We start from the raw sequence: 20,381 nt of genomic DNA, 5'->3' as shown, positions 1-20,381 counted from the left end.
TTTTCAGATAGTTTGCAGTTTGCAAACAAGAACATTTCTTAGAAATCAAATTGTAGTAACTGATTTGTTTGGAAAAGAAAAAAAAACTAAGTGCTCAGCTATATCTCGTTCAGCCCCAGTGGCCTAATGGATAAGGCACTGGCCTCCTAAGCCAGGGATTGTGGGTTCGAGTCCCATCTGGGGTGTTTGAGGCTGTTGATTACCAAAGCACACACACATGCTCTATTTTACTTCCAGATTTAAAGTGCTCAACCGTCTTCTTCATTTCTTAATGGTCCCATATGCTTGTTCAAAAGATCTTGGGAATTCTGATAGCACATTAAACATACAATGAAAACTTTAAGTCCCAAGAATCGCCATGCATTTCCACTGCTTTGAAAGGGTCAGTCATTTCCGTTATACAGTCAAATCAAAATACACTCATTTACTATTCATTTATGCCGCAACACAAACACATTCACAGTGAACAACAATCCAGTTACAGAAAAGTTTTCAACTGAATGATTAGCAAGCATAGCGACTTTTGATTTAATAAAACACGATGATATTCTTCTGTTAATTGGTACACATTTAGAGTTCAAAATTCTTAGTAAACGTATAACACCATGAGAACATTTGGAATTTCAGTTTCAACAAAAAACCTGCTAGCAAAGTAGAGAGTATGACTTCATTTTATAAAAAAAATGGAAATGCATGACTTGAAGTATAATACTATAAGAGCCTCCTAACTTCAAACATTCCCATAGTTTACTGGTTTCGGAAACAGACGCAAAAAAGGCAAGCTTCCAGACACCAAGCAGAGCTCCAGTGGTGCAATCGGTCAGCGCGCGGTACTTATAAAGCAGTAACTGTTGAGCAATGCCGAGGTTGTGAGTTCGAGCCTCACCTGGAGCATTGTTTTCCTCTTTTCATCCATTTTTGTCAATTGCCAAAGAAAGTCTCTCATGGTTCACCATCGCATCAAAACATGATCATTGGGGAAACGTGCCTAGTTCTTTTGCTTTCATGTCTTCTGGCTTCTGCACCCATGTTTTTCAGATAGTTTGCAGTTTGCAAACAAGAACATTTCTTAGAAATCAAATTGTAGTAACTGATTTGTTTGGAAAAGAAAAAAAAACTAAGTGCTTAGCTATATCGCGTTCAGCCCCAGTGGCCTAATGGATAAGGCACTGGCCTCCTAAGCCAGGGATTGTGGGTTCAAGTCCCATCTGGGGTTTTTGAGGCTGTTGATTACCAAAGCACACACACATGCTCTATTTTACTTCCAGATTTAAAGTGCTCAACCATCTTCTTCATTTCTTAATGGTCCCATATGCTTGTTCAAAAGATCTTGGGAATTCTGATAGCACATTAAACATACAATGACAACTTTAAGTCCCAAGAATCGCCATGCATTTCCACTGCTTTGAAAGGGTCAGTCATTTCCGTTATACAGTCAAATCAAAATACACTCATTTACTATTCATTTATGCCGCAACACAAACACATTCACAGTGAACAACAATCCAGATACAGAAAAGTTTTCAACTGAATGATTAGCAAGCATAGCGACTTTTGATTTAATAAAACACGATGATATTCTTCTGTTAATTGGTACACATTTAGAGTTCAAAATTCTTAGTAAACGTATAACACCATGAGAAAATTTGGAATTTCAGTTTCAACAAAAAACCTGCTAGCAAAGTAGAGAGTATGACTTCATTTTATAAAAAAAATGGAAATGCATGACTTGAAGTATAATACTATAAGAGCCTCCTAACTTCAAACATTCCCATAGTTTACTGGTTTCGGAAACAGACGCAAAAAAGGCAAGCTTCCAGACACCAAGCAGAGCTCCAGTGGCGCAATCGGTCAGCGCGCGGTACTTATAAAGCAGTAACTGTTGAGCAATGCCGAGGTTGTGAGTTCGAGCCTCACCTGGAGCATTGTTTTCCTCTTTTCATCCATTTTTGTCAATTGCCAAAGAAAGTCTCTCATGGTTCACCATCGCATCAAAACATGATCATTGGGGAAACGTGCCTAGTTCTTTTGCTTTCATGTCTTCTGGCTTCTGCACCCATGTTTTTCAGATAGTTTGCAGTTTGCAAACAAGAACATTTCTTAGAAATCAAATTGTAGTAACTGATTTGTTTGGAAAAGAAAAAAAAACTAAGTGCTCAGCTATATCTCGTTCAGCCCCAGTGGCCTAATGGATAAGGCACTGGCCTCCTAAGCCAGGGATTGTGGGTTCGAGTCCCATCTGGGGTGTTTGAGGCTGTTGATTACCAAAGCACACACACATGCTCTATTTTACTTCCAGATTTAAAGTGCTCAACCGTCTTCTTCATTTCCTAATGGTCCCATATGCTTGTTCAAAAGATCTTGGGAATTCTGATAGCACATTAAACATACAATGAAAACTTTAAGTCCCAAGAATCGCCATGCATTTCCACTGCTTTGAAAGGGTCAGTCATTTCCGTTATACAGTCAAATCAAAATACACTCATTTACTATTCATTTATGCCGCAACACAAACACATTCACAGTGAACAACAATCCAGATACAGAAAAGTTTTCAACTGAATGATTAGCAAGCATAGCGACTTTTGATTTAATAAAACACGATGATATTCTTCTGTTAATTGGTACACATTTAGAGTTCAAAATTCTTAGTAAACGTATAACACCATGAGAACATTTGGAATTTCAGTTTCAACAAAAAACCTGCTAGCAAAGTAGAGAGTATGACTTCATTTTATAAAAAAAATGGAAATGCATGACTTGAAGTATAATACTATAAGAGCCTCCTAACTTCAAACATTCCCATAGTTTACTGGTTTCGGAAACAGACGCAAAAAAGGCAAGCTTCCAGACACCAAGCAGAGCTCCAGTGGCGCAATCGGTCAGCGCGCGGTACTTATAAAGCAGTAACTGTTGAGCAATGCCGAGGTTGTGAGTTCGAGCCTCACCTGGAGCATTGTTTTCCTCTTTTCATCCATTTTTGTCAATTGCCAAAGAAAGTCTCTCATGGTTCACCATCGCATCAAAACATGATCATTGGGGAAACGTGCCTAGTTCTTTTGCTTTCATGTCTTCTGGCTTCTGCACCCATGTTTTTCAGATAGTTTGCAGTTTGCAAACAAGAACATTTCTTAGAAATCAAATTGTAGTAACTGATTTGTTTGGAAAAGAAAAAAAAACTAAGTGCTCAGCTATATCTCGTTCAGCCCCAGTGGCCTAATGGATAAGGCACTGGCCTCCTAAGCCAGGGATTGTGGGTTCGAGTCCCATCTGGGGTGTTTGAGGCTGTTGATTACCAAAGCACACACACATGCTCTATTTTACTTCCAGATTTAAAGTGCTCAACCGTCTTCTTCATTTCTTAATGGTCCCATATGCTTGTTCAAAAGATCTTGGGAATTCTGATAGCACATTAAACATACAATGAAAACTTTAAGTCCCAAGAATCGCCATGCATTTCCACTGCTTTGAAAGGGTCAGTCATTTCCGTTATACAGTCAAATCAAAATACACTCATTTACTATTCATTTATGCCGCAACACAAACACATTCACAGTGAACAACAATCCAGTTACAGAAAAGTTTTCAACTGAATGATTAGCAAGCATAGCGACTTTTGATTTAATAAAACACGATGATATTCTTCTGTTAATTGGTACACATTTAGAGTTCAAAATTCTTAGTAAACGTATAACACCATGAGAACATTTGGAATTTCAGTTTCAACAAAAAACCTGCTAGCAAAGTAGAGAGTATGACTTCATTTTATAAAAAAAATGGAAATGCATGACTTGAAGTATAATACTATAAGAGCCTCCTAACTTCAAACATTCCCATAGTTTACTGGTTTCGGAAACAGACGCAAAAAAGGCAAGCTTCCAGACACCAAGCAGAGCTCCAGTGGTGCAATCGGTCAGCGCGCGGTACTTATAAAGCAGTAACTGTTGAGCAATGCCGAGGTTGTGAGTTCGAGCCTCACCTGGAGCATTGTTTTCCTCTTTTCATCCATTTTTGTCAATTGCCAAAGAAAGTCTCTCATGGTTCACCATCGCATCAAAACATGATCATTGGGGAAACGTGCCTAGTTCTTTTGCTTTCATGTCTTCTGGCTTCTGCACCCATGTTTTTCAGATAGTTTGCAGTTTGCAAACAAGAACATTTCTTAGAAATCAAATTGTAGTAACTGATTTGTTTGGAAAAGAAAAAAAAACTAAGTGCTTAGCTATATCGCGTTCAGCCCCAGTGGCCTAATGGATAAGGCACTGGCCTCCTAAGCCAGGGATTGTGGGTTCAAGTCCCATCTGGGGTGTTTGAGGCTGTTGATTACCAAAGCACACACACATGCTCTATTTTACTTCCAGATTTAAAGTGCTCAACCATCTTCTTCATTTCTTAATGGTCCCATATGCTTGTTCAAAAGATCTTGGGAATTCTGATAGCACATTAAACATACAATGAAAACTTTAAGTCCCAAGAATCGCCATGCATTTCCACTGCTTTGAAAGGGTCAGTCATTTCCGTTATACAGTCAAATCAAAATACACTCATTTACTATTCATTTATGCCGCAACACAAACACATTCACAGTGAACAACAATCCAGTTACAGAAAAGTTTTCAACTGAATGATTAGCAAGCATAGCGACTTTTGATTTAATAAAACACGATGATATTCTTCTGTTAATTGGTACACATTTAGAGTTCAAAATTCTTAGTAAACGTATAACACCATGAGAACATTTGGAATTTCAGTTTCAACAAAAAACCTGCTAGCAAAGTAGAGAGTATGACTTCATTTTATAAAAAAATGGAAATGCATGACTTGAAGTATAATACTATAAGAGCCTCCTAACTTCAAACATTCCCATAGTTTACTGGTTTCGGAAACAGACGCAAAAAAGGCAAGCTTCCAGACACCAAGCAGAGCTCCAGTGGCGCAATCGGTCAGCGCGCGGTACTTATAAAGCAGTAACTGTTGAGCAATGCCGAGTTTGTGAGTTCGAGCCTCACCTGGAGCATTGTTTTCCTCTTTTCATCCATTTTTGTCAATTGCCAAAGAAAGTCTCTCATGGTTCACCATCGCATCAAAACATGATCATTGGGGAAACGTGCCTAGTTCTTTTGCTTTCATGTCTTCTGGCTTCTGCACCCATGTTTTTCAGATAGTTTACAGTTTGCAAACAAGAACATTTCTTAGAAATCAAATTGTAGTAACTGATTTGTTTGAAAAAGAAAAAAAAACTAAGTGCTCAGCTATTTCTCATTCAGCCCCAGTGGCCTAATGGATAAGGCACTGGCCTCCTAAGCCAGGGATTGTGGGTTCGAGTCCCATCTGGGGTGTTTGAGGCTGTTGATTACCAAAGCACACACACATGCTCTATTTTACTTCCAGATTTAAAGTGCTCAACCATCTTCTTCATTTCTTAATGGTCCCATATGCTTGTTCAAAAGATCTTGGGAATTCTGATAGCATATTAAACATACAATGACAACTTTAAGTCCCAAGAATCGCCATGCATTTCCACTGCTTTGAAAGGGTCAGTCATTTCCGTTATGCAGTCAAATCAAAATACACTCATTTACTATTCATTTATGCCGCAACACAAACACATTCACAGTGAACAACAATCCAGATACAGAAAAGTTTTCAACTGAATGATTAGCAAGCATAGCGACTTTTGATTTAATAAAACACGATGATATTCTTCTGTTAATTGGTACACATTTAGAGTTCAAAATTCTTAGTAAACGTATAACACCATGAGAACATTTGGAATTTCAGTTTCAACAAAAAACCTGCTAGCAAAGTAGAGAGTATGACTTCATTTTATAAAAAAAATGGAAATGCATGACTTGAAGTATAATACTATAAGAGCCTCCTAACTTCAAACATTCCCATAGTTTACTGGTTTCGGAAACAGACGCAAAAAAGGCAAGCTTCCAGACACCAAGCAGAGCTCCAGTGGCGCAATCGGTCAGCGCGCGGTACTTATAAAGCAGTAACTGTTGAGCAATGCCGAGGTTGTGAGTTCGAGCCTCACCTGGAGCATTGTTTTCCTCTTTTCATCCATTTTTGTCAATTGCCAAAGAAAGTCTCTCATGGTTCACCATCGCATCAAAACATGATCATTGGGGAAACGTGCCTAGTTCTTTTGCTTTCATGTCTTCTGGCTTCTGCACCCATGTTTTTCAGATAGTTTGCAGTTTGCAAACAAGAACATTTCTTAGAAATCAAATTGTAGTAACTGATTTGTTTGGAAAAGAAAAAAAAACTAAGTGCTCAGATATAGCTCGTTCAGCCCCAGTGGCCTAATGGATAAGGCACTGGCCTCCTAAGCCAGGGATTGTGGGTTCGAGTCCCATCTGGGGTGTTTGAGGCTGTTGATTACCAAAGCACACACACATGCTCTATTTTACTTCCAGATTTAAAGTGCTCAACCGTCTTCTTCATTTCTTAATGGTCCCATATGCTTGTTCAAAAGATCTTGGGAATTCTGATAGCACATTAAACATACAATGAAAACTTTAAGTCCCAAGAATCGCCATGCATTTCCACTGCTTTGAAAGGGTCAGTCATTTCCGTTATACAGTCAAATCAAAATACACTCATTTACTATTCATTTATGCCGCAACACAAACACATTCACAGTGAACAACAATCCAGATACAGAAAAGTTTTCAACTGAATGATTAGCAAGCATAGCGACTTTTGATTTAATAAAACACGATGATATTCTTCTGTTAATTGGTACACATTTAGAGTTCAAAATTCTTAGTAAACGTATAACACCATGAGAACATTTGGAATTTCAGTTTCAACAAAAAACCTGCTAGCAAAGTAGAGAGTATGACTTCATTTTATAAAAAAAATGGAAATGCATGACTTGAAGTATAATACTATAAGAGCCTCCTAACTTCAAACATTCCCATAGTTTACTGGTTTCGGAAACAGACGCAAAAAAGGCAAGCTTCCAGACACCAAGCAGAGCTCCAGTGGTGCAATCGGTCAGCGCGCGGTACTTATAAAGCAGTAACTGTTGAGCAATGCCGAGGTTGTGAGTTCGAGCCTCACCTGGAGCATTGTTTTCCTCTTTTCATCCATTTTTGTCAATTGCCAAAGAAAGTCTCTCATGGTTCACCATCGCATCAAAACATGATCATTGGGGAAACGTGCCTAGTTCTTTTGCTTTCATGTCTTCTGGCTTCTGCACCCATGTTTTTCAGATAGTTTGCAGTTTGCAAACAAGAACATTTCTTAGAAATCAAATTGTAGTAACTGATTTGTTTGGAAAAGAAAAAAAAAACTAAGTGCTCAGCTATATCTCGTTCAGCCCCAGTGGCCTAATGGATAAGGCACTGGCTTCCTAAGCCAGGGATTGTGGGTTCGAGTCCCATCTGGGGTGTTTGAGGCTGTTGATTACCAAAGCACACACACATGCTCTATTTTACTTCCAGATTTAAAGTGCTCAACCATCTTCTTCATTTCTTAATGGTCCCATATGCTTGTTCAAAAGATCTTAGGAATTCTGATAGCATATTAAACATACAATGACAACTTTAAGTCCCAAGAATCGCCATGCATTTCCACTGCTTTGAAAGGGTCAGTCATTTCCGTTATGCAGTCAAATCAAAATACACTCATTTACTATTCATTTATGCCGCAACACAAACACATTCACAGTGAACAACAATCCAGATACAGAAAAGTTTTCAACTGAATGATTAGCAAGCATAGCGACTTTTGATTTAATAAAACACGATGATATTCTTCTGTTAATTGGTACACATTTAGAGTTCAAAATTCTTAGTAAACGTATAACACCATGAGAACATTTGGAATTTCAGTTTCAACAAAAAACCTGCTAGCAAAGTAGAGAGTATGACTTCATTTTATAAAAAAAATGGAAATGCATGACTTGAAGTATAATACTATAAGAGCCTCCTAACTTCAAACATTCCCATAGTTTACTGGTTTCGGAAACAGACGCAAAAAAGGCAAGCTTCCAGACACCAAGCAGAGCTCCAGTGGCGCAATCGGTCAGCGCGCGGTACTTATAAAGCAGTAACTGTTGAGCAATGTCGAGGTTGTGAGTTCGAGCCTCACCTGGAGCATTGTTTTCCTCTTTTCATCCATTTTTGTCAATTGCCAAAGAAAGTCTCTCATGGTTCACCATCGCATCAAAACATGATCATTGGGGAAACGTGCCTAGTTCTTTTGCTTTCATGTCTTCTGGCTTCTGCACCCATGTTTTTCAGATAGTTTGCAGTTTGCAAACAAGAACATTTCTTAGAAATCAAATTGTAGTAACTGATTTGTTTGGAAAAGAAAAAAAAACTAAGTGCTCAGCTATATTTCGTTCAGCCCCAGTGGCCTAATGGATAAGGCACTGGCCTCCTAAGCCAGGGATTGTGGGTTTGAGTCCCATCTGGGGTGTTTGAGGCTGTTGATTACCAAAGCACACACACATGCTCTATTTTACTTCCAGATTTAAAGTGCTCAACCATCTTCTTCATTTCTTAATGGTCCCATATGCTTGTTCAAAAGATCTTAGGAATTCTGATAGCATATTAAACATACAATGACAACTTTAAGTCCCAAGAATCGCCATGCATTTCCACTGCTTTGAAAGGGTCAGTCATTTCCGTTATACAGTCAAATCAAAATACACTCATTTACTATTCATTTATGCCGCAACACAAACACATTCACAGTGAACAACAATCCAGATACAGAAAAGTTTTCAACTGAATGATTAGCAAGCATAGCGACTTTTGATTTAATAAAACACGATGATATTCTTCTGTTAATTGGTACACATTTAGAGTTCAAAATTCTTAGTAAACGTATAACACCATGAGAACATTTGGAATTTCAGTTTCAACAAAAAACCTGCTAGCAAAGTAGAGAGTATGACTTCATTTTATAAAAAAAATGGAAATGCATGACTTGAAGTATAATACTATAAGAGCCTCCTAACTTCAAACATTCCCATAGTTTACTGGTTTCGGAAACAGACGCAAAAAAGGCAAGCTTCCAGACACCAAGCAGAGCTCCAGTGGCGCAATCGGTCAGCGCGCGGTACTTATAAAGCAGTAACTGTTGAGCAATGCCGAGGTTGTGAGTTCGAGCCTCACCTGGAGCATTGTTTTCCTCTTTTCATCCATTTTTGTCAATTGCCAAAGAAAGTCTCTCATGGTTCACCATCGCATCAAAACATGATCATTGGGGAAACGTGCCTAGTTCTTTTGCTTTCATGTCTTCTGGCTTCTGCACCCATGTTTTTCAGATAGTTTGCAGTTTGCAAACAAGAACATTTCTTAGAAATCAAATTGTAGTAACTGATTTGTTTGGAAAAGAAAAAAAAACTAAGTGCTCAGCTATATCTCGTTCAGCCCCAGTGGCCTAATGGATAAGGCACTGGCCTCCTAAGCCAGGGATTGTGGGTTCGAGTCCCATCTGGGGTGTTTGAGGCTGTTGATTACCAAAGCACACACACATGCTGTATTTTACTTCCAGATTTAAAGTGCTCAACCGTCTTCTTCATTTCTTAATGGTCCCATATGCTTGTTCAAAAGATCTTGGGAATTCTGATAGCACATTAAACATACAATGAAAACTTTAAGTCCCAAGAATCGCCATGCATTTCCACTGCTTTGAAAGGGTCAGTCATTTCCGTTATACAGTCAAATCAAAATACACTCATTTACTATTCATTTATGCCGCAACACAAACACATTCACAGTGAACAACAATCCAGATACAGAAAAGTTTTCAACTGAATGATTAGCAAGCATAGCGACTTTTGATTTAATAAAACACGATGATATTCTTCTGTTAATTGGTACACATTTAGAGTTCAAAATTCTTAGTAAACGTATAACACCATGAGAACATTTGGAATTTCAGTTTCAACAAAAAACCTGCTAGCAAAGTAGAGAGTATGACTTCATTTTATTAAAAAAATGGAAATGCATGACTTGAAGTATAATACTATAAGAGCCTCCTAACTTCAAACATTCCCATAGTTTACTGGTTTCGGAAACAGACGCAAAAAAGGCAAGCTTCCAGACACCAAGCAGAGCTCCAGTGGCGCAATCGGTCAGCGCGCGGTACTTATAAAGCAGTAACTGTTGAGCAATGCCGAGGTTGTGAGTTCGAGCCTCACCTGGAGCATTGTTTTCCTCTTTTCATCCATTTTTGTCAATTGCCAAAGAAAGTCTCTCATGGTTCACCATCGCATCAAAACATGATCATTGGGGAAACGTGCCTAGTTCTTTTGCTTTCATGTCTTCTGGCTTCTGCACCCATGTTTTTCAGATAGTTTGCAGTTTGCAAACAAGAACATTTCTTAGAAATCAAATTGTAGTAACTGATTTGTTTGGAAAAGAAAAAAAAACTAAGTGCTCAGCTATATCTCGTTCAGCCCCAGTGGCCTAATGGATAAGGCACTGGCCTCCTAAGCCAGGGATTGTGGGTTCGAGTCCCATCTGGGGTGTTTGAGGCTGTTGATTACCAAAGCACACACACATGCTCTATTTTACTTCCAGATTTAAAGTGCTCAACCATCTTCTTCATTTCTTAATGGTCCCATATGCTTGTTCAAAAGATCTTAGGAATTCTGATAGCATATTAAACATACAATGACAACTTTAAGTCCCAAGAATCGCCATGCATTTCCACTGCTTTGAAAGGGTCAGTCATTTCCGTTATACAGTCAAATCAAAATACACTCATTTACTATTCATTTATGCCGCAACACAAACACATTCACAGTGAACAACAATCCAGATACAGAAAAGTTTTCAACTGAATGATTAGCAAGCATAGCGACTTTTGATTTAATAAAACACGATGATATTCTTCTGTTAATTGGTACACATTTAGAGTTCAAAATTCTTAGTAAACGTATAACACCATGAGAACATTTGGAATTTCAGTTTCAACAAAAAACCTGCTAGCAAAGTAGAGAGTATGACTTCATTTTATAAAAAAAATGGAAATGCATGACTTGAAGTATAATGCTATAAGAGCCTCCTAACTTCAAACATTCCCATAGTTTACTGGTTTCGGAAACAGACGCAAAAAAGGCAAGCTTCCAGACACCAAGCAGAGCTCCAGTGGCGCAATCGGTCAGCGCGCGGTACTTATAAAGCAGTAACTGTTGAGCAATGCCGAGGTTGTGAGTTCGAGCCTCACCTGGAGCATTGTTTTCCTCTTTTCATCCATTTTTGTCAATTGCCAAAGAAAGTCTCTCATGGTTCACCATCGCATCAAAACATGATCATTGGGGAAACGTGCCTAGTTCTTTTGCTTTCATGTCTTCTGGCTTCTGCACCCATGTTTTTCAGATAGTTTGCAGTTTGCAAACAAGAACATTTCTTAGAAATCAAATTGTAGTAACTGATTTGTTTGGAAAAGAAAAAAAAACTAAGTGCTCAGCTATATCTCGTTCAGCCCCAGTGGCCTAATGGATAAGGCACTGGCCTCCTAAGCCAGGGATTGTGGGTTCGAGTCCCATCTGGGGTGATTGAGGCTGTTGATTACCAAAGCACACACACATGCTCTATTCTACTTCCAGATTTAAAGTGCTCAACCTTCTTCTTCATTTCTTAATGGTCCCATTTGCTTGTTCAAAAGATCTTGGGAATTCTGATAGCACATTAAACATACAATGACAACTTTAAGTCCCAAGAATCGCCATAATAATAATCTTTATTTATATAGCGCCATCAAATTACGTAGCGCTTTACAAATCATAGGGGACATATACAACTATATTACATTACAAAGAACAAACAGTCATATGGAACAATAGGAGTGATGGCCCTGCTCACAAGAGCTTACAGACTATGAGGATGAGGGGGTGACACAAGAGGTTGTATAATGGTCCAGCCATTCTTTATAAGGGAACAATATAAAAATAATTTAATAAATAATTTACTAAACAACGATGTTGCTGCTTGAACCAGCCATCAGCCGCCATCTTATTTACAGGGTCCTAGGTGAAAAAGACTGCAGCCAAGCCTGGAGCTTGGTATATATCAGCTGTTTGCCAGATAACAGATAGGATAGTACATAGGATGGATTAGTAAAGGGAGAGTTGACATTTCATGCGGTTAGCGAGTGTGATAAGCTTGCCTAAAGAGATGGGTTTTAAGAGCACGTTTGAAGCTTTGGAGAGTGGGTATTAGTCTGAGAGTCTGGGGAAGAGCATTCCAGAGAATTGGTGCAACTCGGGAGAAGTCCTGGAGACGTGCATGAGAGGTTCGAATTAAGGTAGAGATTAATCTAATGTCACTGGCAGATCGAAGAGCACGGGAAGGGCGATAGACTGAGAGAAGAGAGATAGGGAGGTGCAGCATTATTCAGAGCTTTGTGGATGAGGGTTATTATTTTAAAGTGAATACGGAAGGAGACAGGTAGCCAGTGCAGTGATTGGCACAAACTGGAGGCATCTGTGTAGCGTTTGGCCTGAAAGACGAGCCTGGCTGCTGCATTGAGAATAGATTGTAGAGGAGAGAGTTTGGAGAGTGGATGCATTTCCACTGCTTTGAAAGGGTCAGTCATTTCCGTTATACAGTCAAATCAAAATACACTCATTTACTATTCATTTATGCCGCAACACAAACACATTCACAGTGAACAACAATCCAGATACAGAAAAGTTTTCAACTGAATGATTAGCAAGCATAGCGACTTTTGATTTAATAAAACACGATGATATTCTTCTGTTAATTGGTACACATTTAGAGTTCAAAATTCTTAGTAAACGTATAACACCATGAGAACATTTGGAATTTCAGTTTCAACAAAAAACCTGCTAGCAAAGTAGAGAGTATGACTTCATTTTATTAAAAAAATGGAAATGCATGACTTGAAGTATAATACTATAAGAGCCTCCTAACTTCAAACATTCCCATAGTTTACTGGTTTCGGAAACAGACGCAAAAAAGGCAAGCTTCCAGACACCAAGCAGAGCTCCAGTGGCGCAATCGGTCAGCGCGCGGTACTTATAAAGCAGTAACTGTTGAGCAATGCCGAGGTTGTGAGTTCGAGCCTCACCTGGAGCATTGTTTTCCTCTTTTCATCCATTTTTGTCAATTGCCAAAGAAAGTCTCTCATGGTTCACCATCGCATCAAAACATGATCATTGGGGAAACGTGCCTAGTTCTTTTGCTTTCATGTCTTCTGGCTTCTGCACCCATGTTTTTCAGATAGTTTGCAGTTTGCAAACAAGAACATTTCTTAGAAATCAAATTGTAGTAACTGATTTGTTTGGAAAAGAAAAAAAAACTAAGTGCTCAGCTATATCTCGTTCAGCCCCAGTGGCCTAATGGATAAGGCACTGGCCTCCTAAGCCAGGGATTGTGGGTTCGAGTCCCATCTGGGGTGTTTGAGGCTGTTGATTACCAAAGCACACACACATGCTCTATTTTACTTCCAGATTTAAAGTGCTCAACCGTCTTCTTCATTTCTTAATGGTCCCATATGCTTGTTCAAAAGATCTTGGGAATTCTGATAGCACATTAAACATACAATGAAAACTTTAAGTCCCAAGAATCGCCATGCATTTCCACTGCTTTGAAAGGGTCAGTCATTTCCGTTATACAGTCAAATCAAAATACACTCATTTACTATTCATTTATGCCGCAACACAAACACATTCACAGTGAACAACAATCCAGATACAGAAAAGTTTTCAACTGAATGATTAGCAAGCATAGCGACTTTTGATTTAATAAAACACGATGATATTCTTCTGTTAATTGGTACACATTTAGAGTTCAAAATTCTTAGTAAACGTATAACACCATGAGAACATTTGGAATTTCAGTTTCAACAAAAAACCTGCTAGCAAAGTAGAGAGTATGACTTCATTTTATTAAAAAAATGGAAATGCATGACTTGAAGTATAATACTATAAGAGCCTCCTAACTTCAAACATTCCCATAGTTTACTGGTTTCGGAAACAGACGCAAAAAAGGCAAGCTTCCAGACACCAAGCAGAGCTCCAGTGGCGCAATCGGTCAGCGCGCGGTACTTATAAAGCAGTAACTGTTGAGCAATGCCGAGGTTGTGAGTTCGAGCCTCACCTGGAGCATTGTTTTCCTCTTTTCATCCATTTTTGTCAATTGCCAAAGAAAGTCTCTCATGGTTCACCATCGCATCAAAACATGATCATTGGGGAAACGTTCCTAGTTCTTTTGCTTTCATGTCTTCTGGCTTCTGCACCCATGTTTTTCAGATAGTTTGCAGTTTGCAAACAAGAACATTTCTTAGAAATCAAATTGTAGTAACTGATTTGTTTGGAAAAGAAAAAAAAACTAAGTGCTCAGCTATATCTCGTTCAGCCCCAGTGGCCTAATGGATAAGGCACTGGCCTCCTAAGCCAGGGATTGTGGGTTCGAGTCCCATCTGGGGTGTTTGAGGCTGTTGATTACCAAAGCACACACACATGCTCTATTTTACTTCCAGATTTAAAGTGCTCAACCATCTTCTTCATTTCTTAATGGTCCCATATGCTTGTTCAAAAGATCTTAGGAATTCTGATAGCATATTAAACATACAATGACAACTTTAAGTCCCAAGAATCGCCATGCATTTCCACTGCTTTGAAAGGGTCAGTCATTTCCGTTATACAGTCAAATCAAAATACACTCATTTACTATTCATTTATGCCGCAACACAAACACATTCACAGTGAACAACAATCCAGATACAGAAAAGTTTTCAACTGAATGATTAGCAAGCATAGCGACTTTTGATTTAATAAAACACGATGATATTCTTCTGTTAATTGGTACACATTTAGAGTTCAAAATTCTTAGTAAACGTATAACACCATGAGAACATTTGGAATTTCAGTTTCAACAAAAAACCTGCTAGCAAAGTAGAGAGTATGACTTCATTTTATAAAAAAAATGGAAATGCATGACTTGAAGTATAATGCTATAAGAGCCTCCTAACTTCAAACATTCCCATAGTTTACTGGTTTCGGAAACAGACGCAAAGAAGGCAAGCTTCCAGACACCAAGCAGAGCTCCAGTGGCGCAATCGGTCAGCGCGCGGTACTTATAAAGCAGTAACTGTTGAGCAATGCCGAGGTTGTGAGTTCGAGCCTCACCTGGAGCATTGTTTTCCTCTTTTCATCCATTTTTGTCAATTGCCAAAGAAAGTCTCTCATGGTTCACCATCGCATCAAAACATGATCATTGGGGAAACGTGCCTAGTTCTTTTGCTTTCATGTCTTCTGGCTTCTGCACCCATGTTTTTCAGATAGTTTGCAGTTTGCAAACAAGAACATTTCTTAGAAATCAAATTGTAGTAACTGATTTGTTTGGAAAAGAAAAAAAAACTAAGTGCTCAGCTATATCTCGTTCAGCCCCAGTGGCCTAATGGATAAGGCACTGGCCTCCTAAGCCAGGGATTGTGGGTTCGAGTCCCATCTGGGGTGTTTGAGGCTGTTGATTACCAAAGCACACACACATGCTCTATTCTACTTCCAGATTTAAAGTGCTCAACCTTCTTCTTCATTTCTTAATGGTCCCATTTGCTTGTTCAAAAGATCTTGGGAATTCTGATAGCACATTAAACATACAATGAAAACTTTAAGTCCCAAGAATCGCCATGCATTTCCACTGCTTTGAAAGGGTCAGTTATTTCCGTTATACAATCAAATCAAAATACACTCATTTACTATTCATTTATGCCGCAACACAAACACATTCACAGTGAACAACAATCCAGATACAGAAAAGTTTTCAACTGAATGATTAGCAAGCATAGCGACTTTTGATTTAATAAAACACGATGATATTCTTCTGTTAATTGGTACACATTTAGAGTTCAAAATTCTTAGTAAACGTATAACACCATGAGAACATTTGGAATTTCAGTTTCAACAAAAAACCTGCTAGCAAAGTAGAGAGTATGACTTCATTTTATTAAAAAAATGGAAATGCATGACTTGAAGTATAATACTATAAGAGCCTCCTAACTTCAAACATTCCCATAGTTTACTGGTTTCGGAAACAGACGCAAAAAAGGCAAGCTTCCAGACACCAAGCAGAGCTCCAGTGGCGCAATCGGTCAGCGCGCGGTACTTATAAAGCAGTAACTGTTGAGCAATGCCGAGGTTGTGAGTTCGAGCCTCACCTGGAGCATTGTTTTCCTCTTTTCATCCATTTTTGTCAATTGCCAAAGAAAGTCTCTCATGGTTCACCATCGCATCAAAACATGATCATTGGGGAAACGTGCCTAGTTCTTTTGCTTTCATGTCTTCTGGCTTCTGCACCCATGTTTTTCAGATAGTTTGCAGTTTGCAAACAAGAACATTTCTTAGAAATCAAATTGTAGTAACTGATTTGTTTGGAAAAGAAAAAAAAACTAAGTGCTCAGCTATATCTCGTTCAGCCCCAGTGGCCTAATGGATAAGGCACTGGCCTCCTAAGCCAGGGATTGTGGGTTCGAGTCCCATCTGGGGTGTTTGAGGCTGTTGATTACCAAAGCACACACACATGCTCTATTTTACTTCCAGATTTAAAGTGCTCAACCGTCTTCTTCATTTCTTAATGGTCCCATATGCTTGTTCAAAAGATCTTGGGAATTCTGATAGCACATTAAACATACAATGAAAACTTTAAGTCCCAAGAATCGCCATGCATTTCCACTGCTTTGAAAGGGTCAGTCATTTCCGTTATACAGTCAAATCAAAATACACTCATTTACTATTCATTTATGCCGCAACACAAACACATTCACAGTGAACAACAATCCAGATACAGAAAAGTTTTCAACTGAATGATTAGCAAGCATAGCGACTTTTGATTTAATAAAACACGATGATATTCTTCTGTTAATTGGTACACATTTAGAGTTCAAAATTCTTAGTAAACGTATAACACCATGAGAACATTTGGAATTTCAGTTTCAACAAAAAACCTGCTAGCAAAGTAGAGAGTATGACTTCATTTTATTAAAAAAATGGAAATGCATGACTTGAAGTATAATACTATAAGAGCCTCCTAACTTCAAACATTCCCATAGTTTACTGGTTTCGGAAACAGACGCAAAAAAGGCAAGCTTCCAGACACCAAGCAGAGCTCCAGTGGCGCAATCGGTCAGCGCGCGGTACTTATAAAGCAGTAACTGTTGAGCAATGCCGAGGTTGTGAGTTCGAGCCTCACCTGGAGCATTGTTTTCCTCTTTTCATCCATTTTTGTCAATTGCCAAAGAAAGTCTCTCATGGTTCACCATCGCATCAAAACATGATCATTGGGGAAACGTTCCTAGTTCTTTTGCTTTCATGTCTTCTGGCTTCTGCACCCATGTTTTTCAGATAGTTTGCAGTTTGCAAACAAGAACATTTCTTAGAAATCAAATTGTAGTAACTGATTTGTTTGGAAAAGAAAAAAAAACTAAGTGCTCAGCTATATCTCGTTCAGCCCCAGTGGCCTAATGGATAAGGCACTGGCCTCCTAAGCCAGGGATTGTGGGTTCGAGTCCCATCTGGGGTGTTTGAGGCTGTTGATTACCAAAGCACACACACATGCTCTATTCTACTTCCAGATTTAAAGTGCTCAACCTTCTTCTTCATTTCTTAATGGTCCCATTTGCTTGTTCAAAAGATCTTGGGAATTCTGATAGCACATTAAACATACAATGAAAACTTTAAGTCCCAAGAATCGCCATGCATTTCCACTGCTTTGAAAGGGTCAGTTATTTCCGTTATACAATCAAATCAAAATACACTCATTTACTATTCATTTATGCCGCAACACAAACACATTCACAGTGAACAACAATCCAGATACAGAAAAGTTTTCAACTGAATGATTAGCAAGCATAGCGACTTTTGATTTAATAAAACACGATGATATTCTTCTGTTAATTGGTACACATTTAGAGTTCAAAATTCTTAGTAAACGTATAACACCATGAGAACATTTGGAATTTCAGTTTCAACAAAAAACCTGCTAGCAAAGTAGAGAGTATGACTTCATTTTATTAAAAAAATGGAAATGCATGACTTGAAGTATAATACTATAAGAGCCTCCTAACTTCAAACATTCCCATAGTTTACTGGTTTCGGAAACAGACGCAAAAAAGGCAAGCTTCCAGACACCAAGCAGAGCTCCAGTGGCGCAATCGGTCAGCGCGCGGTACTTATAAAGCAGTAACTGTTGAGCAATGCCGAGGTTGTGAGTTCGAGCCTCACCTGGAGCATTGTTTTCCTCTTTTCATCCATTTTTGTCAATTGCCAAAGAAAGTCTCTCATGGTTCACCATCGCATCAAAACATGATCATTGGGGAAACGTGCCTAGTTCTTTTGCTTTCATGTCTTCTGGCTTCTGCACCCATGTTTTTCAGATAGTTTGCAGTTTGCAAACAAGAACATTTCTTAGAAATCAAATTGTAGTAACTGATTTGTTTGGAAAAGAAAAAAAAACTAAGTGCTCAGCTATATCTCGTTCAGCCCCAGTGGCCTAATGGATAAGGCACTGGCCTCCTAAGCCAGGGATTGTGGGTTCGAGTCCCATCTGGGGTGTTTGAGGCTGTTGATTACCAAAGCACACACACATGCTCTATTTTACTTCCAGATTTAAAGTGCTCAACCGTCTTCTTCATTTCTTAATGGTCCCATATGCTTGTTCAAAAGATCTTGGGAATTCTGATAGCACATTAAACATACAATGAAAACTTTAAGTCCCAAGAATCGCCATGCATTTCCACTGCTTTGAAAGGGTCAGTCATTTCCGTTATACAGTCAAATCAAAATACACTCATTTACTATTCATTTATGCCGCAACACAAACACATTCACAGTGAACAACAATCCAGATACAGAAAAGTTTTCAACTGAATGATTAGCAAGCATAGCGACTTTTGATTTAATAAAACACGATGATATTCTTCTGTTAATTGGTACACATTTAGAGTTCAAAATTCTTAGTAAACGTATAACACCATGAGAACATTTGGAATTTCAGTTTCAACAAAAAACCTGCTAGCAAAGTAGAGAGTATGACTTCATTTTATTAAAAAAATGGAAATGCATGACTTGAAGTATAATACTATAAGAGCCTCCTAACTTCAAACATTCCCATAGTTTACTGGTTTCGGAAACAGACGCAAAAAAGGCAAGCTTCCAGACACCAAGCAGAGCTCCAGTGGCGCAATCGGTCAGCGCGCGGTACTTATAAAGCAGTAACTGTTGAGCAATGCCGAGGTTGTGAGTTCGAGCCTCACCTGGAGCATTGTTTTCCTCTTTTCATCCATTTTTGTCAATTGCCAAAGAAAGTCTCTCATGGTTCACCATCGCATCAAAACATGATCATTGGGGAAACGTTCCTAGTTCTTTTGCTTTCATGTCTTCTGGCTTCTGCACCCATGTTTTTCAGATAGTTTGCAGTTTGCAAACAAGAACATTTCTTAGAAATCAAATTGTAGTAACTGATTTGTTTGGAAAAGAAAAAAAAACTAAGTGCTCAGCTATATCTCGTTCAGCCCCAGTGGCCTAATGGATAAGGCACTGGCCTCCTAAGCCAGGGATTGTGGGTTCGAGTCCCATCTGGGGTGTTTGAGGCTGTTGATTACCAAAGCACACACACATGCTCTATTTTACTTCCAGATTTAAAGTGCTCAACCATCTTCTTCATTTCTTAATGGTCCCATATGCTTGTTCAAAAGATCTTAGGAATTCTGATAGCATATTAAACATACAATGACAACTTTAAGTCCCAAGAATCGCCATGCATTTCCACTGCTTTGAAAGGGTCAGTCATTTCCGTTATACAGTCAAATCAAAATACACTCATTTACTATTCATTTATGCCGCAACACAAACACATTCACAGTGAACAACAATCCAGATACAGAAAAGTTTTCAACTGAATGATTAGCAAGCATAGCGACTTTTGATTTAATAAAACACGATGATATTCTTCTGTTAATTGGTACACATTTAGAGTTCAAAATTCTTAGTAAACGTATAACACCATGAGAACATTTGGAATTTCAGTTTCAACAAAAAACCTGCAAGCAAAGTAGAGAGTATGACTTCATTTTATAAAAAAAATGGAAATGCATGACTTGAAGTATAATACTATAAGAGCCTCCTAACTTCAAACATTCCCATAGTTTACTGGTTTCGGAAACAGACGCAAAAAAGGCAAGCTTCCAGACACCAAGCAGAGCTCCAGTGGCGCAATCGGTCAGCGCGCGGTACTTATAAAGCAGTAACTGTTGAGCAATGCCGAGGTTGTGAGTTCGAGCCTCACCTGGAGCATTGTTTTCCTCTTTTCATCCATTTTTGTCAATTGCCAAAGAAAGTCTCTCATGGTTCACCATCGCATCAAAACATGATCATTGGGGAAACGTGC

At 38.7% G+C, this 20,381-nt stretch overlaps 36 non-coding genes across 36 annotated transcripts; all 36 read left to right on the top strand.

The window, feature by feature from the left end:
• Nucleotides 1-112: 112 nt before the first annotated feature.
• Nucleotides 113-185, top strand: TRNAR-CCU (transfer RNA arginine (anticodon CCU)). Its single transcript has one exon. It is a non-coding gene; the product is annotated as a tRNA-Arg (tRNA).
• Nucleotides 186-801: 616 nt separating this feature from the next.
• On the top strand, nt 802-894 carry TRNAI-UAU (transfer RNA isoleucine (anticodon UAU)). Its single transcript is given in 2 exon segments — nt 802-839; nt 859-894. It is a non-coding gene; the product is annotated as a tRNA-Ile (tRNA).
• A 249-nt stretch (nt 895-1,143) lies between these two features.
• On the top strand, nt 1,144-1,216 carry TRNAR-CCU (transfer RNA arginine (anticodon CCU)). The gene has a single exon. It is a non-coding gene; the product is annotated as a tRNA-Arg (tRNA).
• A 616-nt stretch (nt 1,217-1,832) lies between these two features.
• On the top strand, nt 1,833-1,925 carry TRNAI-UAU (transfer RNA isoleucine (anticodon UAU)). Its single transcript is given in 2 exon segments — nt 1,833-1,870; nt 1,890-1,925. It is a non-coding gene; the product is annotated as a tRNA-Ile (tRNA).
• A 249-nt stretch (nt 1,926-2,174) lies between these two features.
• Nucleotides 2,175-2,247, top strand: TRNAR-CCU (transfer RNA arginine (anticodon CCU)). The gene has a single exon. It is a non-coding gene; the product is annotated as a tRNA-Arg (tRNA).
• Nucleotides 2,248-2,863: 616 nt separating this feature from the next.
• TRNAI-UAU (transfer RNA isoleucine (anticodon UAU)) lies at nt 2,864-2,956 on the top strand. Its single transcript is given in 2 exon segments — nt 2,864-2,901; nt 2,921-2,956. It is a non-coding gene; the product is annotated as a tRNA-Ile (tRNA).
• Nucleotides 2,957-3,205: 249 nt separating this feature from the next.
• Nucleotides 3,206-3,278, top strand: TRNAR-CCU (transfer RNA arginine (anticodon CCU)). The gene has a single exon. It is a non-coding gene; the product is annotated as a tRNA-Arg (tRNA).
• A 616-nt stretch (nt 3,279-3,894) lies between these two features.
• On the top strand, nt 3,895-3,987 carry TRNAI-UAU (transfer RNA isoleucine (anticodon UAU)). The gene is given in 2 exon segments: nt 3,895-3,932; nt 3,952-3,987. It is a non-coding gene; the product is annotated as a tRNA-Ile (tRNA).
• Nucleotides 3,988-4,236: 249 nt separating this feature from the next.
• On the top strand, nt 4,237-4,309 carry TRNAR-CCU (transfer RNA arginine (anticodon CCU)). Its single transcript has one exon. It is a non-coding gene; the product is annotated as a tRNA-Arg (tRNA).
• A 957-nt stretch (nt 4,310-5,266) lies between these two features.
• Nucleotides 5,267-5,339, top strand: TRNAR-CCU (transfer RNA arginine (anticodon CCU)). The gene has a single exon. It is a non-coding gene; the product is annotated as a tRNA-Arg (tRNA).
• A 616-nt stretch (nt 5,340-5,955) lies between these two features.
• On the top strand, nt 5,956-6,048 carry TRNAI-UAU (transfer RNA isoleucine (anticodon UAU)). The gene is given in 2 exon segments: nt 5,956-5,993; nt 6,013-6,048. It is a non-coding gene; the product is annotated as a tRNA-Ile (tRNA).
• Nucleotides 6,049-6,297: 249 nt separating this feature from the next.
• Nucleotides 6,298-6,370, top strand: TRNAR-CCU (transfer RNA arginine (anticodon CCU)). The gene has a single exon. It is a non-coding gene; the product is annotated as a tRNA-Arg (tRNA).
• Nucleotides 6,371-6,986: 616 nt separating this feature from the next.
• TRNAI-UAU (transfer RNA isoleucine (anticodon UAU)) lies at nt 6,987-7,079 on the top strand. The gene is given in 2 exon segments: nt 6,987-7,024; nt 7,044-7,079. It is a non-coding gene; the product is annotated as a tRNA-Ile (tRNA).
• A 250-nt stretch (nt 7,080-7,329) lies between these two features.
• Nucleotides 7,330-7,402, top strand: TRNAR-CCU (transfer RNA arginine (anticodon CCU)). The gene has a single exon. It is a non-coding gene; the product is annotated as a tRNA-Arg (tRNA).
• Nucleotides 7,403-8,360: 958 nt separating this feature from the next.
• On the top strand, nt 8,361-8,433 carry TRNAR-CCU (transfer RNA arginine (anticodon CCU)). The gene has a single exon. It is a non-coding gene; the product is annotated as a tRNA-Arg (tRNA).
• A 616-nt stretch (nt 8,434-9,049) lies between these two features.
• TRNAI-UAU (transfer RNA isoleucine (anticodon UAU)) lies at nt 9,050-9,142 on the top strand. The gene is given in 2 exon segments: nt 9,050-9,087; nt 9,107-9,142. It is a non-coding gene; the product is annotated as a tRNA-Ile (tRNA).
• A 249-nt stretch (nt 9,143-9,391) lies between these two features.
• TRNAR-CCU (transfer RNA arginine (anticodon CCU)) lies at nt 9,392-9,464 on the top strand. The gene has a single exon. It is a non-coding gene; the product is annotated as a tRNA-Arg (tRNA).
• Nucleotides 9,465-10,080: 616 nt separating this feature from the next.
• TRNAI-UAU (transfer RNA isoleucine (anticodon UAU)) lies at nt 10,081-10,173 on the top strand. The gene is given in 2 exon segments: nt 10,081-10,118; nt 10,138-10,173. It is a non-coding gene; the product is annotated as a tRNA-Ile (tRNA).
• A 249-nt stretch (nt 10,174-10,422) lies between these two features.
• On the top strand, nt 10,423-10,495 carry TRNAR-CCU (transfer RNA arginine (anticodon CCU)). The gene has a single exon. It is a non-coding gene; the product is annotated as a tRNA-Arg (tRNA).
• A 616-nt stretch (nt 10,496-11,111) lies between these two features.
• Nucleotides 11,112-11,204, top strand: TRNAI-UAU (transfer RNA isoleucine (anticodon UAU)). The gene is given in 2 exon segments: nt 11,112-11,149; nt 11,169-11,204. It is a non-coding gene; the product is annotated as a tRNA-Ile (tRNA).
• A 249-nt stretch (nt 11,205-11,453) lies between these two features.
• Nucleotides 11,454-11,526, top strand: TRNAR-CCU (transfer RNA arginine (anticodon CCU)). Its single transcript has one exon. It is a non-coding gene; the product is annotated as a tRNA-Arg (tRNA).
• Nucleotides 11,527-12,977: 1,451 nt separating this feature from the next.
• TRNAI-UAU (transfer RNA isoleucine (anticodon UAU)) lies at nt 12,978-13,070 on the top strand. Its single transcript is given in 2 exon segments — nt 12,978-13,015; nt 13,035-13,070. It is a non-coding gene; the product is annotated as a tRNA-Ile (tRNA).
• A 249-nt stretch (nt 13,071-13,319) lies between these two features.
• TRNAR-CCU (transfer RNA arginine (anticodon CCU)) lies at nt 13,320-13,392 on the top strand. The gene has a single exon. It is a non-coding gene; the product is annotated as a tRNA-Arg (tRNA).
• Nucleotides 13,393-14,008: 616 nt separating this feature from the next.
• On the top strand, nt 14,009-14,101 carry TRNAI-UAU (transfer RNA isoleucine (anticodon UAU)). Its single transcript is given in 2 exon segments — nt 14,009-14,046; nt 14,066-14,101. It is a non-coding gene; the product is annotated as a tRNA-Ile (tRNA).
• Nucleotides 14,102-14,350: 249 nt separating this feature from the next.
• On the top strand, nt 14,351-14,423 carry TRNAR-CCU (transfer RNA arginine (anticodon CCU)). The gene has a single exon. It is a non-coding gene; the product is annotated as a tRNA-Arg (tRNA).
• A 616-nt stretch (nt 14,424-15,039) lies between these two features.
• Nucleotides 15,040-15,132, top strand: TRNAI-UAU (transfer RNA isoleucine (anticodon UAU)). Its single transcript is given in 2 exon segments — nt 15,040-15,077; nt 15,097-15,132. It is a non-coding gene; the product is annotated as a tRNA-Ile (tRNA).
• A 249-nt stretch (nt 15,133-15,381) lies between these two features.
• On the top strand, nt 15,382-15,454 carry TRNAR-CCU (transfer RNA arginine (anticodon CCU)). Its single transcript has one exon. It is a non-coding gene; the product is annotated as a tRNA-Arg (tRNA).
• Nucleotides 15,455-16,070: 616 nt separating this feature from the next.
• TRNAI-UAU (transfer RNA isoleucine (anticodon UAU)) lies at nt 16,071-16,163 on the top strand. Its single transcript is given in 2 exon segments — nt 16,071-16,108; nt 16,128-16,163. It is a non-coding gene; the product is annotated as a tRNA-Ile (tRNA).
• Nucleotides 16,164-16,412: 249 nt separating this feature from the next.
• On the top strand, nt 16,413-16,485 carry TRNAR-CCU (transfer RNA arginine (anticodon CCU)). The gene has a single exon. It is a non-coding gene; the product is annotated as a tRNA-Arg (tRNA).
• A 616-nt stretch (nt 16,486-17,101) lies between these two features.
• Nucleotides 17,102-17,194, top strand: TRNAI-UAU (transfer RNA isoleucine (anticodon UAU)). The gene is given in 2 exon segments: nt 17,102-17,139; nt 17,159-17,194. It is a non-coding gene; the product is annotated as a tRNA-Ile (tRNA).
• Nucleotides 17,195-17,443: 249 nt separating this feature from the next.
• Nucleotides 17,444-17,516, top strand: TRNAR-CCU (transfer RNA arginine (anticodon CCU)). The gene has a single exon. It is a non-coding gene; the product is annotated as a tRNA-Arg (tRNA).
• A 616-nt stretch (nt 17,517-18,132) lies between these two features.
• Nucleotides 18,133-18,225, top strand: TRNAI-UAU (transfer RNA isoleucine (anticodon UAU)). The gene is given in 2 exon segments: nt 18,133-18,170; nt 18,190-18,225. It is a non-coding gene; the product is annotated as a tRNA-Ile (tRNA).
• A 249-nt stretch (nt 18,226-18,474) lies between these two features.
• Nucleotides 18,475-18,547, top strand: TRNAR-CCU (transfer RNA arginine (anticodon CCU)). Its single transcript has one exon. It is a non-coding gene; the product is annotated as a tRNA-Arg (tRNA).
• Nucleotides 18,548-19,163: 616 nt separating this feature from the next.
• On the top strand, nt 19,164-19,256 carry TRNAI-UAU (transfer RNA isoleucine (anticodon UAU)). Its single transcript is given in 2 exon segments — nt 19,164-19,201; nt 19,221-19,256. It is a non-coding gene; the product is annotated as a tRNA-Ile (tRNA).
• Nucleotides 19,257-19,505: 249 nt separating this feature from the next.
• On the top strand, nt 19,506-19,578 carry TRNAR-CCU (transfer RNA arginine (anticodon CCU)). Its single transcript has one exon. It is a non-coding gene; the product is annotated as a tRNA-Arg (tRNA).
• A 616-nt stretch (nt 19,579-20,194) lies between these two features.
• TRNAI-UAU (transfer RNA isoleucine (anticodon UAU)) lies at nt 20,195-20,287 on the top strand. Its single transcript is given in 2 exon segments — nt 20,195-20,232; nt 20,252-20,287. It is a non-coding gene; the product is annotated as a tRNA-Ile (tRNA).
• The last annotated feature ends 94 nt before the right edge of the window (nt 20,288-20,381 follow it).

Source organism: Engystomops pustulosus, chromosome 4 (genome assembly GCF_040894005.1).
Source record: "Engystomops pustulosus chromosome 4, aEngPut4.maternal, whole genome shotgun sequence".
NCBI lineage: Eukaryota > Metazoa > Chordata > Amphibia > Anura > Leptodactylidae > Engystomops > Engystomops pustulosus.
Note: the sequence above shows the minus strand (reverse complement) of the source record. Positions and strands in the feature narration are given on the sequence as shown.